This window comes from Hemicordylus capensis, chromosome 2 (genome assembly GCF_027244095.1).
Source record: "Hemicordylus capensis ecotype Gifberg chromosome 2, rHemCap1.1.pri, whole genome shotgun sequence".
In the NCBI taxonomy this organism is placed as follows: domain Eukaryota; kingdom Metazoa; phylum Chordata; class Lepidosauria; order Squamata; family Cordylidae; genus Hemicordylus; species Hemicordylus capensis.
In genome coordinates, this window is record NC_069658.1 from 357,206,795 (window position 1) to 357,219,289 (window position 12,495).

General features: G+C 45.5%; 1 protein-coding gene across 3 annotated transcripts in view; it reads left to right on the plus strand.

Annotated features, from left to right (window-relative positions):
• Window positions 1-12,495, plus strand: part of KCTD16 (potassium channel tetramerization domain containing 16) — a 307,349-nt gene that overhangs the window by 111,444 nt on the left and 183,410 nt on the right. The window lies entirely within an intron of this gene.

The window sequence follows — 12,495 nt, forward strand, 5'->3', positions numbered from 1 at the left end:
GCCCTGCCAGCTCTGTAATGGAGCCTGCAGTCATGTGGGCGGCTGGTTTGGCCACCCAGAGCAGACTGCCTGTTTGTGTGCCAAGAGAGCAGGCTAAGCTCACTCTCCTCACTAACCCTCTCCAGGCTCTTCTCACTGATTGTGAGAAGAGCCTCTGTGTGTCACTCCTTGTTAACCTATGAGGCTATTCATATGAGTGTGCAAAACCAGGCTAAGGGATCCCAGCCTGGTTTTGCGTGTGTGTGTGAACCACTGGGATAGGGCCCAATCCTGGCAGCTACTTGGTGGCAAACCCACCAAAGTAGCCTCCTTCTAAAATGAAGTTAAGGGAGCAAGCGTTTCCTTAACTTCATTTTTTAAATTGTGTGTCAGCCACAGCTGCTTGGAGCTGTGGCTGGCACACATAGGGAGGGGGGAATCCCAATAATGGACCACACACTCACACAGTGCATTGTTGGAACTCTGAAGGGTGGGGCAATGCATGGTGGCATGTCCCAGCACCCCAAATCCTGGAGCTGCTGGGCAAGTCGCCGGTCAATACCAGGGTGAGGCCTGGGTCCAGGAGGACTCCCAAGCTGCATACCTGCTCCTTCCGGGGGAGTGCTCTAACTCATCCCTCAAATTCTGAGCCCCTACAATGAGTACATCCGTCTTGCTTGGATTCAGTTTCAATTTGTTATCCCTCATCCAGCCCATTACTGCCTGTAGGCAGGCATTTGGGGGAATGAATGCCATTTCCTGATGATGAAGATGAAAAGGAGAAGTAGATTTGGGTGTCATCAGCATACTGATAACACCCAGCACCATATCTGCTGATGACCTCACCCAGCAGTTTCATGTACCTATTAAAAAGCATTGGTGACAGAATAGAGCCCTGAGGAACTCCATATAACAGCTCCAGTTTTGAGGAGCAACTGTCACGAAACTCCACCATCTGGAATCTACCTGAGATATAGGAGTGGAACCACTGCAAATCAGTACCCCCATCCCCAACTCCCCCAGGCGATCCAGAAGGATACCATGGACGATAGTATCAAACTCTGCCAAAAGATCCGAAAGAATCAACAGAGTCACATTCTCTCTGTCGATTCCCCAGAAGAGGTCATCCATCAGGCTGACTAAGGCTGTCTCAACCCTAAGGCCAGTTTGAAATGGGTCTAGATAATCAGTTTCCTCCAAAACCACCTGGAGCTAGTCAGCCACCACCCTCTCAATCATCTTGCCCAATCAAGGGAGATTGGAAATTATGAGTCAATTCTCATGACCTCAGGAAAGCAGGCTAAGTGAGCCTAGCCCACTTTCCTGTAGTCTTGTGCTGTAACGGTTCCCGGCGCGGTTCCCGGCAGCAAACCACAGGAAGTATCCCTCCCCTTAAATGAGGTTAGTGGAGCGAGCGTTCCGCTAACCCCGTTTGTCTGATCATGGGAGGAGACCCAAGCCTCCTGGCCTTGGAGGTCTCCCCAGGATGCCCCGTGCACTCTCAAGGGGCATCCTGGATCTTCCGGGGACTGAGTGGGCCCTGATCCCCACCAACCCTACCAGCTCTGTGATGTAGATGGTAATTGTAAGGATCGGCTGATCCGGCCACCCAGGGACAGCTCCCTGCTCGACTGTGGGGAGAGCCCGGTAAGGCTCTCCACACTGCTCGTGTGGAGAGCCTCTATATGTGTTTCAGATTATGAATATGGTTCTACACCACGAGTTGTGCTGTAACATTTTGAGCTGGGTCTCACGATCCGTGACACCCGGTTTAGTGAGCTGAGCAGGGAGAGTGGACTAAGCCCGCTCTCCCACTCACGATCGAGCAGTGAGCCCTGGGCAGCCGGATTGGCCGCCCACATGATTGCTGGCTCCGTGACGGAGCCAGTGGGGGCTGGGGAGCTCAGGGGCCACGCGGCATACTGGGCCCTGCGCGCATACTGGGGAGACCCCCGGAGCCGGGAGGTGGCTTTTCACCTCCCCTCCGGGGGTCTACTCACAAGTAGCTGTGGCGCGAAGCTACGCCGTGGCTACTCATGATCAGGGAGCCCGGTTTTGTGGAGCACTCGCTCCGCAAACCCAGGCTGAAGGCAGGGGTACTTAGGCAGGTTACTCCCCTAGGAACCAACGGGCTCGCAGCCGAGCCCAGTGGTTCCCACAATTGGGAAAAATTGGGCTAGGCTTTCCCAGCCCGATTTTTCCCGATCGTGAGAATAGCCCCTTTATATTGTAATTAGAGCTGAAAAAGCTTCTCCAGGTTCTCCTCAGATATATTTGCAAATTAAGCAAGATATTTCAAAAAACAAAACAAACCCTGGAAATTAACAACAACAACAAATATTTATATACCGCTTTTCAATAAAAGTTTCCAAAGCAGTTTACATAGAGAAATAATAAATAAACAAAATGGATCCTTGTCCCCAAAGGACTTACAATCTAAAAAGAAATGTAAGATAGATACCAGCAACAGTCACTGGAGGTATTGTGCTGGGGATGGATAGAGTGAATTACGATCCCCCTGCTAAATAAGAGAATCATCATGTTAAAAAGGTGCCTCTTTGCCCAGTTAGTAGGGGTAACTCAGCCAATCTGAAAGCCTCTTCACACAAGCATCTAAACCAGGGTTATCTACCTGTAACCCAGACTTGCATGCTTGTGTGAACCAGAGCAAAACCCCACAAGCCCTGGAGGTCTGAATCTGGATAACCCTGCTTCTAACCCTTACATGTAACCCAGGTTAGTGTGGAGCAGGGGCCCCAGTAGCTGGGATTGTTGATTGTGTGTCCTTTTTCTGCTCTGTTTGCAGGTCCTGGCTGCCGGCTGCCATTTTTTAAGATAGTGCTATGGCTGGAGGGGCTGTGATTTGGGAATGTGCCACTCTGCACAGCCCCCTGTATGATCACTCACTTGAAATGGCATGAATGGGACTTGCCCTGCTTCCTTCCTCTTCATGGCCAATCAGAGGGCAGCTGTGATGTAATGAGGTTTTCCCTTCTCCTGGCAGTTTGGTGCATTGTGAGAAGGTTCTTCTGATTTTGGGGTCGACATCCCTGTTCCAAGCTCACTTCTGTGGTGCTTATGCAGGCGTGGGGATGGCAGAGCCCAAGAGAGGTTTTACTTGTCTGTCTAGGATGGTGTAAAGACTCTCCACAGTCCCAAAGTAGCCCCTTCTGATTGTGTGCAAATGCCCTGAGACTTGACCAAACAGCTTGCTGGCAAAACCAGGGAGAACTAAAGAGGCTGCTCCGAAAACTGTTCGGAGAAAATGGCTGGAATGAGGTGGAGGCAAAAGCTCATCTCCTGCAATGAAGCTTTTTATTCTGCACAAGATAGGGCCTGGGAGCTCGATCTGGCCACGGGGAATTTTTTCCTGGCCTGCAAATAGAAATGTCCTGCCACACAGACATGCAGCTAGGTAATTCTGGGCCCTGGACTTAATGAGCTTATGCTCCTCCATCCCCTGAAAAATAAGCATCCTCTACACATATATACATTTCACTACAAACCCATGGGTACACCTTCTTGATCATTCACAACAAACCCACAGATCTGGACCAGAGTGAATTTGCCGGAAAAACTACACAAACCCCAATGGATTCACATAGCTTCTTGACCACTCACAAACTAACTCGGACACAACAAGCCCTTTCCTGTGATCACGTGAGTGGGCTTGCTGGCGGCTGGGAGGGGGAGGCTGTAGAAGCTTGCCTTCTCCTTAGACAATCCTGGTGCTGTGTCTGAGTGTGTGGATTGTGCTGTACCAGGCAGCAAGAAGATGCGGGGGTCAGGAAGCTTCATCCTGGCCCTCTGGAAATCCCACAATGCACTGTGCACGGTGCATTCTGGGGATCCCCCCAGTGACAGGCAGGCACCCATCAGTTTTTCAGCCACCAGCTCAAAGCAGCCAGTGCTGACACACAATCAAACAGGGTTAATGGAGTGCTCGCTCCCTTTATCTCATTTAACAGCCCGGCTTCTTAGCCAGATTTGCCTCCAGGAGCTACGCAGTTCCCAGCGGTTCCCACAGTCAGCCGATGCCCAGGCTCAGCTGCCCTAGCCCAGTCTTGGCTACTCATGGGAACGGCCTCAACCCATATTTATTGATTCAATTTTTATACTGCCCTTCCAAAATGGTTCCGGGCGGTTTACAAATAAAACAAAATAGTTAACTGGAACATAGACTCCATTCATTAGGGGGAGGATTACACAGACACTGTTCTCAAGTGCAACCAAGACCAGGCTAACGAAGCCTTCACAGTTCTCATGCACTCGCGCGGTGCCTTCCTGGGGTTTATGGGGCTGGGATGCCACATGGCGGTGCTCCCCTTCCGCCGACCCCCAGAGCTCCCGATAGAGTCACGGCCGGGTGCAGGAGCACCCAACCAGAACAGCCGTACGTCTAGGCAGCTGATCCGGCCACCCAGCAATGAAAAATTGGTTATCTGCAGGGAGAGCAGGCTAAGCCCGGCCTCCCTGCCAAACCCTTTCTGGTGCTTGACATGGATTGTGTGAAGCACCTCAAGGTGTTTCTGGAATGTTTGGTGGACATTTGGACAAAAATGAAAAAAATGTTAACAGGGAGGACAGCTGGTCTTGTGGTAGCAAGCATGATTTGTCCCTTCAGCTAAGCAGGGTCTGCCCTGGTTGCATGTGAATGGGAGACTACATGTGTGAGACTGTAAGATATTCTCTTTACGGTATGGAGCCACTCTGGGAAGAGCACCTGCCTGCTTGCATGCAGAAGGTTCCAAGTTCCCTCCCTGGCATCTCCAAAATAGGACTGAGGGAGACTCCTGCCTGCAACCTTGGAGAAGCCACTGCCAGTCTGTGTAGATAATACTGAGCTAGATGGACCAATGGTCTGACTCAGTATATGGCAGCTTCCTGTGTTCCTAAATCTGAATTTTTCATCCAAATACCCACCAAACATTCCAGAAACACCTTCTGTTTCAAATTCTGGAACCCTTAGTTCCACCATGAAATTCCATCCCTCTGGTTATAATATCACAGTCAATATTAAAAGAACTGACAAGTTTAATAATTGTCCTTAATGCCCAAATGTTAGATCTGTGTTAGATTCAGCAAAGCTCTGGCAGTCATTATTGCTTTTAAAAACAAATTAGATTCATCAGGCCCGGCTTCAAAAATGTTACTTATCTAGAAATACCTTTAAAGGCTGTCTTGAATATACGTTCTAGGGCTTTAAAAAACACACACCAAAATAACGATCTGCAGCAAATGTAACCCTGAATGCTTTTCTTTGCAATGTCTGTGCTCAAGGAAAAATGAGAAAGACATTTTAACAATTGTTTGAGGGGGACTTAATTAACAGCATTAATTTAGTTAAAAAGCATTCAGCTTTTTACCTAGAGTATATGCATTGTCTTTACATTTCATTTATATGCAAAATTGTTCCTTGTTGCATCGGCATCCACTTGTTCCGGGTTTTTATTAACTCAAATTGGTTTCATTAGCTGATCATAATTAAATCTTTATGCAGTACTGTGTATATGTTTCCATAAAATATGAGAAATGGAAATTATTAAAGTTTTTATGATACCAGGAAGTGGGTTAATATGTCATCTGGTGTTTATTGTGGTGATGTATGCTGCTGGTTTTCTTTATTCTTTTTTCTTTCAGTTCTCAGCTGAGTAGCAGAAATACAGCCTCATAATTCATGGATCTGCTCATAGCTTGACTTCCGTGACAGTTTAGAGGCTCATTCCATGCAATCCTCACCCTAAAACAGCAAGGCATGGGGAGGATGATTCTTCTTTCTGGTCTTGCACATCTACTTCCTCATAGTCTAGATGTTTCATACACCTAGCATGACCCAATTGTAAGTCATCAGTTGATTGTCCATTAGTTCAGATGTTCACACTCATGCTCTGTCTGGCATGGAGAGCTGACAGAGCATATTTACTCCACAGCCTTCAGCTAGGGGAGGTGGTGGCTATGGTTCTTGTACAGGGGATTTTTAATATTCATTTATTTATCTGTTTATTTATTTATGTAACATATTTCTATACCACCCAAAACATGCATCACTGGGCGGGTTTTGCCACAATTTGCTGCAAGTAAAATTTCCAGGATTCTGTCAGAAAAGCCACAGCTGTCATACACATAAAACCAAGTTTGAGTTATGCCTTAACTCTTTGGGCAGGAGTAGACACGCCCTGAGAAGCTCAGAATGAAAATAAAAATGATAGAATGCATTTGGCTGTTTTGGCTCTTTTCTTAAGAGGTAAAGTGTGCCATCAAGTCAGTGTCAATTCCTGGTGACCACAGAGACCTGTGGTTGCTTTTGGTAGATATAGGTATTCCCCCTAGTCTTACCAGCTCCTAAAAAACAGGTTGTTCTAGTAAGAACTAATCAACCTACTTTTCTTTAACTGTCTCTATAGCTGGACTAAATTTGGTTCAAATAGAGGTTCACAAGTTAGATCGCTTGCACCTCAAATGTTCATGCATCTACTACCTTGGATCAAGGTGGATGATATTATTACAAACTACTGCCTTGAGGTGTCCCTGTGTCTCACTCACTACAACCGTATCAAATTTGGCTCAAATCAGTTATACAGTCCTTAGATTAGTGCACTTGTGCCTCAAAAGTTCACACGTCCACCATCTTGGATCAGGGTGGATGACATCATCCCAAATTACACCATTGGGACATCTCTATGTGTCCATCCAACTGTAGCAAATTTGTTTCAAATTGGTTAAGTGGTTCACAAGTTAGCCCACTTGGGCTTCAAAATTTTATGTATCTGCCATCTTGAGTAGGTGTGGATGAAATCATCACAAACTACACCACTGAGGTGTTCCTGTGTATCACTCACTGCAACTGTACATAATTTTGTTTAAATTGGTTAGACAGTCCACAAATTAGCCAGCTTGCACCTCAGATGTTCACATGGCCTCCATTTTTAATTGGAGGGGATGACATCATCACAAACCATGCCATCTGGACATTCCTATGTGGCCCTGCAGCTGTAGCAAATTTGGTTCAAATCAGTTAAGCGGTTCACAAGTTTGCCCACTTGTGCCTCAAAGGTTTACACATCTGCCATCTTGGATTGGGGTGGATGACATCATCACAAACTACCCCATTGAAGTGTCCCTATGTGTCCCTACAACTGTACCCGATTTGGTTCATATTGGTCCAGGCGTTGCAAAGCTGATGGGGAGGTACACACGGACACACACACACACACACACACACACACACACACACACACACAGGCTATTCACACAACTGTAGAAAATTGCACACGTACAGGGCATACTAGAGCTTTCAGGGGCCGCACGGCCCCCAAACTCCCCAGCCCCCACCGGCTCTGTCACGGAGCCGGCAGTCGTGTGGGCGGCCGATCTGGCTGCCCAGGGCTCCCGCCCTGCTCATGTGAAAAGCCTTAAAAACCGGGTCTCACTGATCATGAGACCGGGCTCACAGAATGCCGGGTGATCTCATAAGCCTACTGGAAAGTAGGCTAAAAAAATCAGCTTCTCTTATTATCTGTTGAGATTCTCAAAGTAAGGCAGATGATATTGCAAAAGAGGGATAATAAGTTCTTGGGCTTCCTAAATAGTTGATTGTGATGTAGTACTACTAAGGATAACTAGTGGTTATGGACAAAATAAAAAAGCAGCATGCACAATAATTTTGCCCTTTCTGTTTCTTGGCAACTAAAAACATGTAATTGACAGGGTAGCAAGCAAGCAAGCATATTTATTTTATTTATTTTTATTGTTACATTTATATACCGCCTTTCATTAAAACAATCCTTTAATTTCATCTTTTCTGAACAGTAGCACAGGGGCTGGAGGCGGGGTGGTAAGGAATGTGGGGCCATGGAGTGGGATGGTGTTCCATCTAAGCAGATCTTCACAGATGTATAAAACCAGAAGGAATGGGATGGGCTTCATATTGCAGTGGTTTAGAGTCACCATCACAGTTTTGCGCAGGTTGACAGTGCCAAACATGTCCATCTTGCTACTCTCTCTGAATGAGCAGTAATTCATTCAGGAGGTTGAGCAGGTGGTGGCCTCGCAGCTCCAGGCAGTTTGGGATGATGCGGATTATCCAAACCCATTTCAAACTGGCTTCCGTGTGGGTTATGACTGCCTTGGTCAGCCTGATGGATGAACTCCAATTGGCTATCAACAGAGGGAGTGTGACTCTGCTGATACTTTTGGATCTCTCTGCGGCTTTCGATACTATCGACCATGGTATCCTTCTGGACCGCCTGAGTGAGGAGGGATTGGGTGGCACTATTTTACAGTGGTTCCTCTCCTACCTCTCTGGCAGATTCCAGATGGTGTCACTTGGAGACTGTTGTTCTGCTAAGTGAGAACTGAAGTGTGGAGCTCCACAAGGCTCCATACTGTCTCCAATGCTTTTTAACATCTACATGAAGCTGGGAGAGATCACCAGGAGGTTTGGTGCTGGGTGTTATCAATATGCTGATTACACCCAGATCTACTTCTCCATGCCGACCTCATTAGAAAATGGCATACCTTCCCTAAATGCCTGCTTGGAGGCAGTAACGGGCTGGATGAGGGATAACAAACTGAAGTTGAATTCAAATAAGACTGAGTTGCTGACTGTGGGGTGGGGAGCAGGACCCGAGAGATGGTTTAGATCTGCCTGTTCTGGATGGGGTTATACTCTCCTTGAAAGATCAGGTATGTAGCTTGGGAGTGGTCCTGGACCCAAAGCTCTCCCTGGTTTCTCAGGTTGAGGCAGTGGCCAGGAGCAGTTTTAATCAACTTAGACTGAAACATCAGCTACGTCCATTTCTAGAGGTGAATGACCTTAAAACAATGGTACATATGCTGGGGACATCCAAGCTTGACAACTTGACAAGCTTGACAATCCAAGCGCTCTATGTGGGGTTGCCTTTGTACATTGTCCGGAAACTACAATTGGTACAGAATGTGGTAGCCAGATTGGTCTCTGGGACAACACGAAGGGACCATATAACACCGGTTTTAAAAGAACTGCACTGGCTGCCGATATGTTTCTGAGTGAAATACAAAGTGCTGTTATTACCTATAAAACCTTTAACGGCTTAGGTTCAGGCTATTTATGAGAGTGCCTTCTTCTTTGTCATTAATCCTGCCACCTGTTACGATCTTCTGGAGAGGTCTGGTTATGGTTGTCACTGGCTCATTTGATGGCAACCCATGCCTGGGCTTTCTCAGTCTGTGGCTGTCCCAGGGCTTTGGAATATGCGCCTTAGTGAAATAAGAGCATCTCCTTCTCTGTTTGTTTTCAGGAAGAACCTCAAAACTCCTGTTTTCTCAGGCTTTAAATTAGAATTGATTTTAATAATTTTAAAAACTTGTTTTAATAACTATTTATTCTATCTATACATTTATTTCTCCTAGGCATACCCGTCGCTAATCCCATGCATGACAGCTCTCACGAGAAGCTGCCGGACTAGCGATGGGACGGGGAGAAAACGGCCGCCAGGATGAGGAGATGGTGGCGGGCCAACCCAGTTGCCAGGATGAGGCAGTGGCCGGGCCACCAGGTGGAGGTGGCAGTGGCAGGCCTGGCCCAGCCGCCAGGAGGAGGAGGTGGCAGAGGGCGGGCCCGGCCCAGTGCCAGGAGGAGGCGGCGGTGGGCCTGGCCGCCAGGATGAGGAGGCGGTGCTGGGCTGGGCCGGCAGGAGGAGGAGGAGGCGGAGGCAGGAGGAGGGGACAGGCTGGCTTGAAAGCTGGCCAGAAATTGGTGGGGGGTAGAAGCGGGCCGGGCAGGCCATCAGAGGTGCAGATTCTCTGTGCCCAGCCCAGCTAGTTGTTTTTATTGTATTATATTTTACATCTTTTACATCATAGTTGTTTTTATTGTATTACATTTTAATCTGTGACTTTTAAATGTTTTAAATTTTGTACACCACCTAGAGATGCACATATCGGATGGTATGACAAGATGATAGATAGATAGATAGAAAGAGAGAGAGAGATTCATATCTTTGGCATGTGGATTGCAGGTTGTACTGTTTGCAAGAGATGACCAACAACCATTTTAGAACATAAACAGAAGAAGAATCCTCCCAGAGAAGGCAGTCCTTCCTTTATATAACTCCACCTCTTAACACCTTAAACATTTAACCCTTTAAGTGCTATACACTCTTATGCTGCACAGGTTGGTTCAGAGTGATGGTCACCCACCAAATAGCAGTGCCCTGACTCAACTAAGGAGCTCTCTATGTATAAGCAGTCTTCCACATTGGTTTCACTTGCTGAATCAGGAACTGTGGGCATGTTTCAGTGTAGATGGTAGCTATCTACACTGCATTGCTTTCAGCGGATGCATCTTCTAATGAACATTTCTTAATTTTTTTGGGAAAAAACTTCATTAGAACCAAATTTACAGTGCAGAACAACATTGAAATATGAGTTAACCTTTCTGAAATTGCAATATGCCGTAAGTTCTTATACCAGATATGAATTGACATGTGGTTTTTCCAGTGCTTGGCTATACAGTAGCTAACCTGGCAGCTGTTACCATAAACACTACTAATTTTTTTGATGACACATCTAAATTGACCCCAGAAAATACACCAATGGACCCCAGAAAAAACACCAATGGAGGGCATAATCCTATTTTCTGATTTGTGATTTTACTCATCTCTGTGAATACCTCTGTCCAAAAGTGTAAGACCTTGGCGCAGGTCCACCAAAGATGAAAATAAATCTCCTTCATCTCACAACCACTCCAGCAAAGCAAATGAACATTATAACATGCAACTTGAGTCACACAGAAATACCTTTTGTAAGCATGACTAGAGCTGGATTGGAATGTATGTCTGGAAGCACCCATAGGAACAATATGTAACATGAAATTATATGTTATAATGTACACAACTGTTTTAATGAGAGGTAAGATGGTGACATTTAGTAGAAAACCTAATCCACATAACTCATTGCTGCTTGAGTACCGTAGTCTGATAACTAGTGGAGGACAAGCATTCTATACAATGCAAAGTTTGAAATATGTTTCCTTTCATTTATGTACTACTAGCTTGTTACAGAGCATTTTGTATGTGCCCTATTAAATGTTATTGCCACTGTTTATAATTCAGACTAGTAAAATAAGCTGGAAATATCATGCCATAGACAGTACCCAGCTATAAAACATGGAAATTTTAATAAGATGTGAGAAGTGGCACAAAATGGTCTTCATCAGACTAATTCCTATAAGTTTAGGTGATAATATTCATTTGGTCTTGCTTCTAAACAAACCATTGTCCTTGGTAAGGTAATTCTCATTGCCACAATTCTCTTGTATGTGAATAAGTCACCATTGGGTTATAATGTTACAGTGATGAGTACTGTGTAGCTTCTTGTTTTCAGTTGCATTTGCAACATTCAACATTGCAACATTGTTCAGTGTTATAATATCAAGTTGAGAATCTACCAAACAAAGAAGGAAATTAAAACCCGAACGTTGAAAAAGGCACCTTGCAGCTTGAGTTGCAGTTCTACAAAGCTATCTGGACATGTTGTTAAGAACTATGCACACAGAGCCAAGATGCCTTTAAAAAACGTGCCCAGATTTAGTTTTAAATCAGCAAGCCTGTTCAATCATCTAAGAGAGAATTTCAAAGACACCTCAGGCTGTACATGCAATTCTCCCCTATGCACGCACATAGATGTGTACTATTGCAGCTTTTTCCTTTAGAAGGGGGAAATCCTATTTTTAACTTGTTGAAACCCTATTCCTGGCCACAAAAGCTCTGCACAAATCCAAGTACTTACTGTACAATATTTCCAGTTCCAGACCATGACAGTATTCACTATCTTCTTTCATATGGCATATGGGATAGGAATTTGATATTTTTGTTCTTCTGGTATTCTTTTAAACTTGCAGTAACCTTTCCTTTGAGATACATTAATATTAGTGTCCCTTCCTTGTAGCAAGGAGACAACTTGATATACAAAACCTTTATTGACATCTGTGGTGAACTGTATGTCATTTCCTGTGAGCCATGAGAGAAAACATTGAAGTCATTTGTCCATAGCCACATACCTGCCAACACGTCCCTATTTTGCCATTCACCTGTATGGGAAAATAGGGACATGTTGGCAGGTGTGTAGCCACACATAAAACGTAGCAGCAAATTCAGAAGGTAGACTCAATACTATCATTTTATTCTCAGTGTTAATTGAATCATCTGACTAACATGTTATTCGGGTAAAATTTTATGCCACTATAGAATCTTGAATAAAAAGGAATTCAGTTTCTTTGGCATTCATTGGGGATAAAATATGAACTTCAGATATTTTAAAAGGTCAACTCAGTTTGATGATGGTGGTTACCTAAAGTTTGGAGGTCTGTCCCTCAGAGGCCATGCCTCGCGGCCCTGACACACACACCCGCGTCTGACATCAGCATGGCCACATCCAGGAGTTTAATGGCCAGTGCTGTGTTTGCAGCGCAACATTGGCCATTTAACTCCTGAAAGGGGCTGCATGGCCCCGGTTGGGAGCTAGACCATGCCCCAT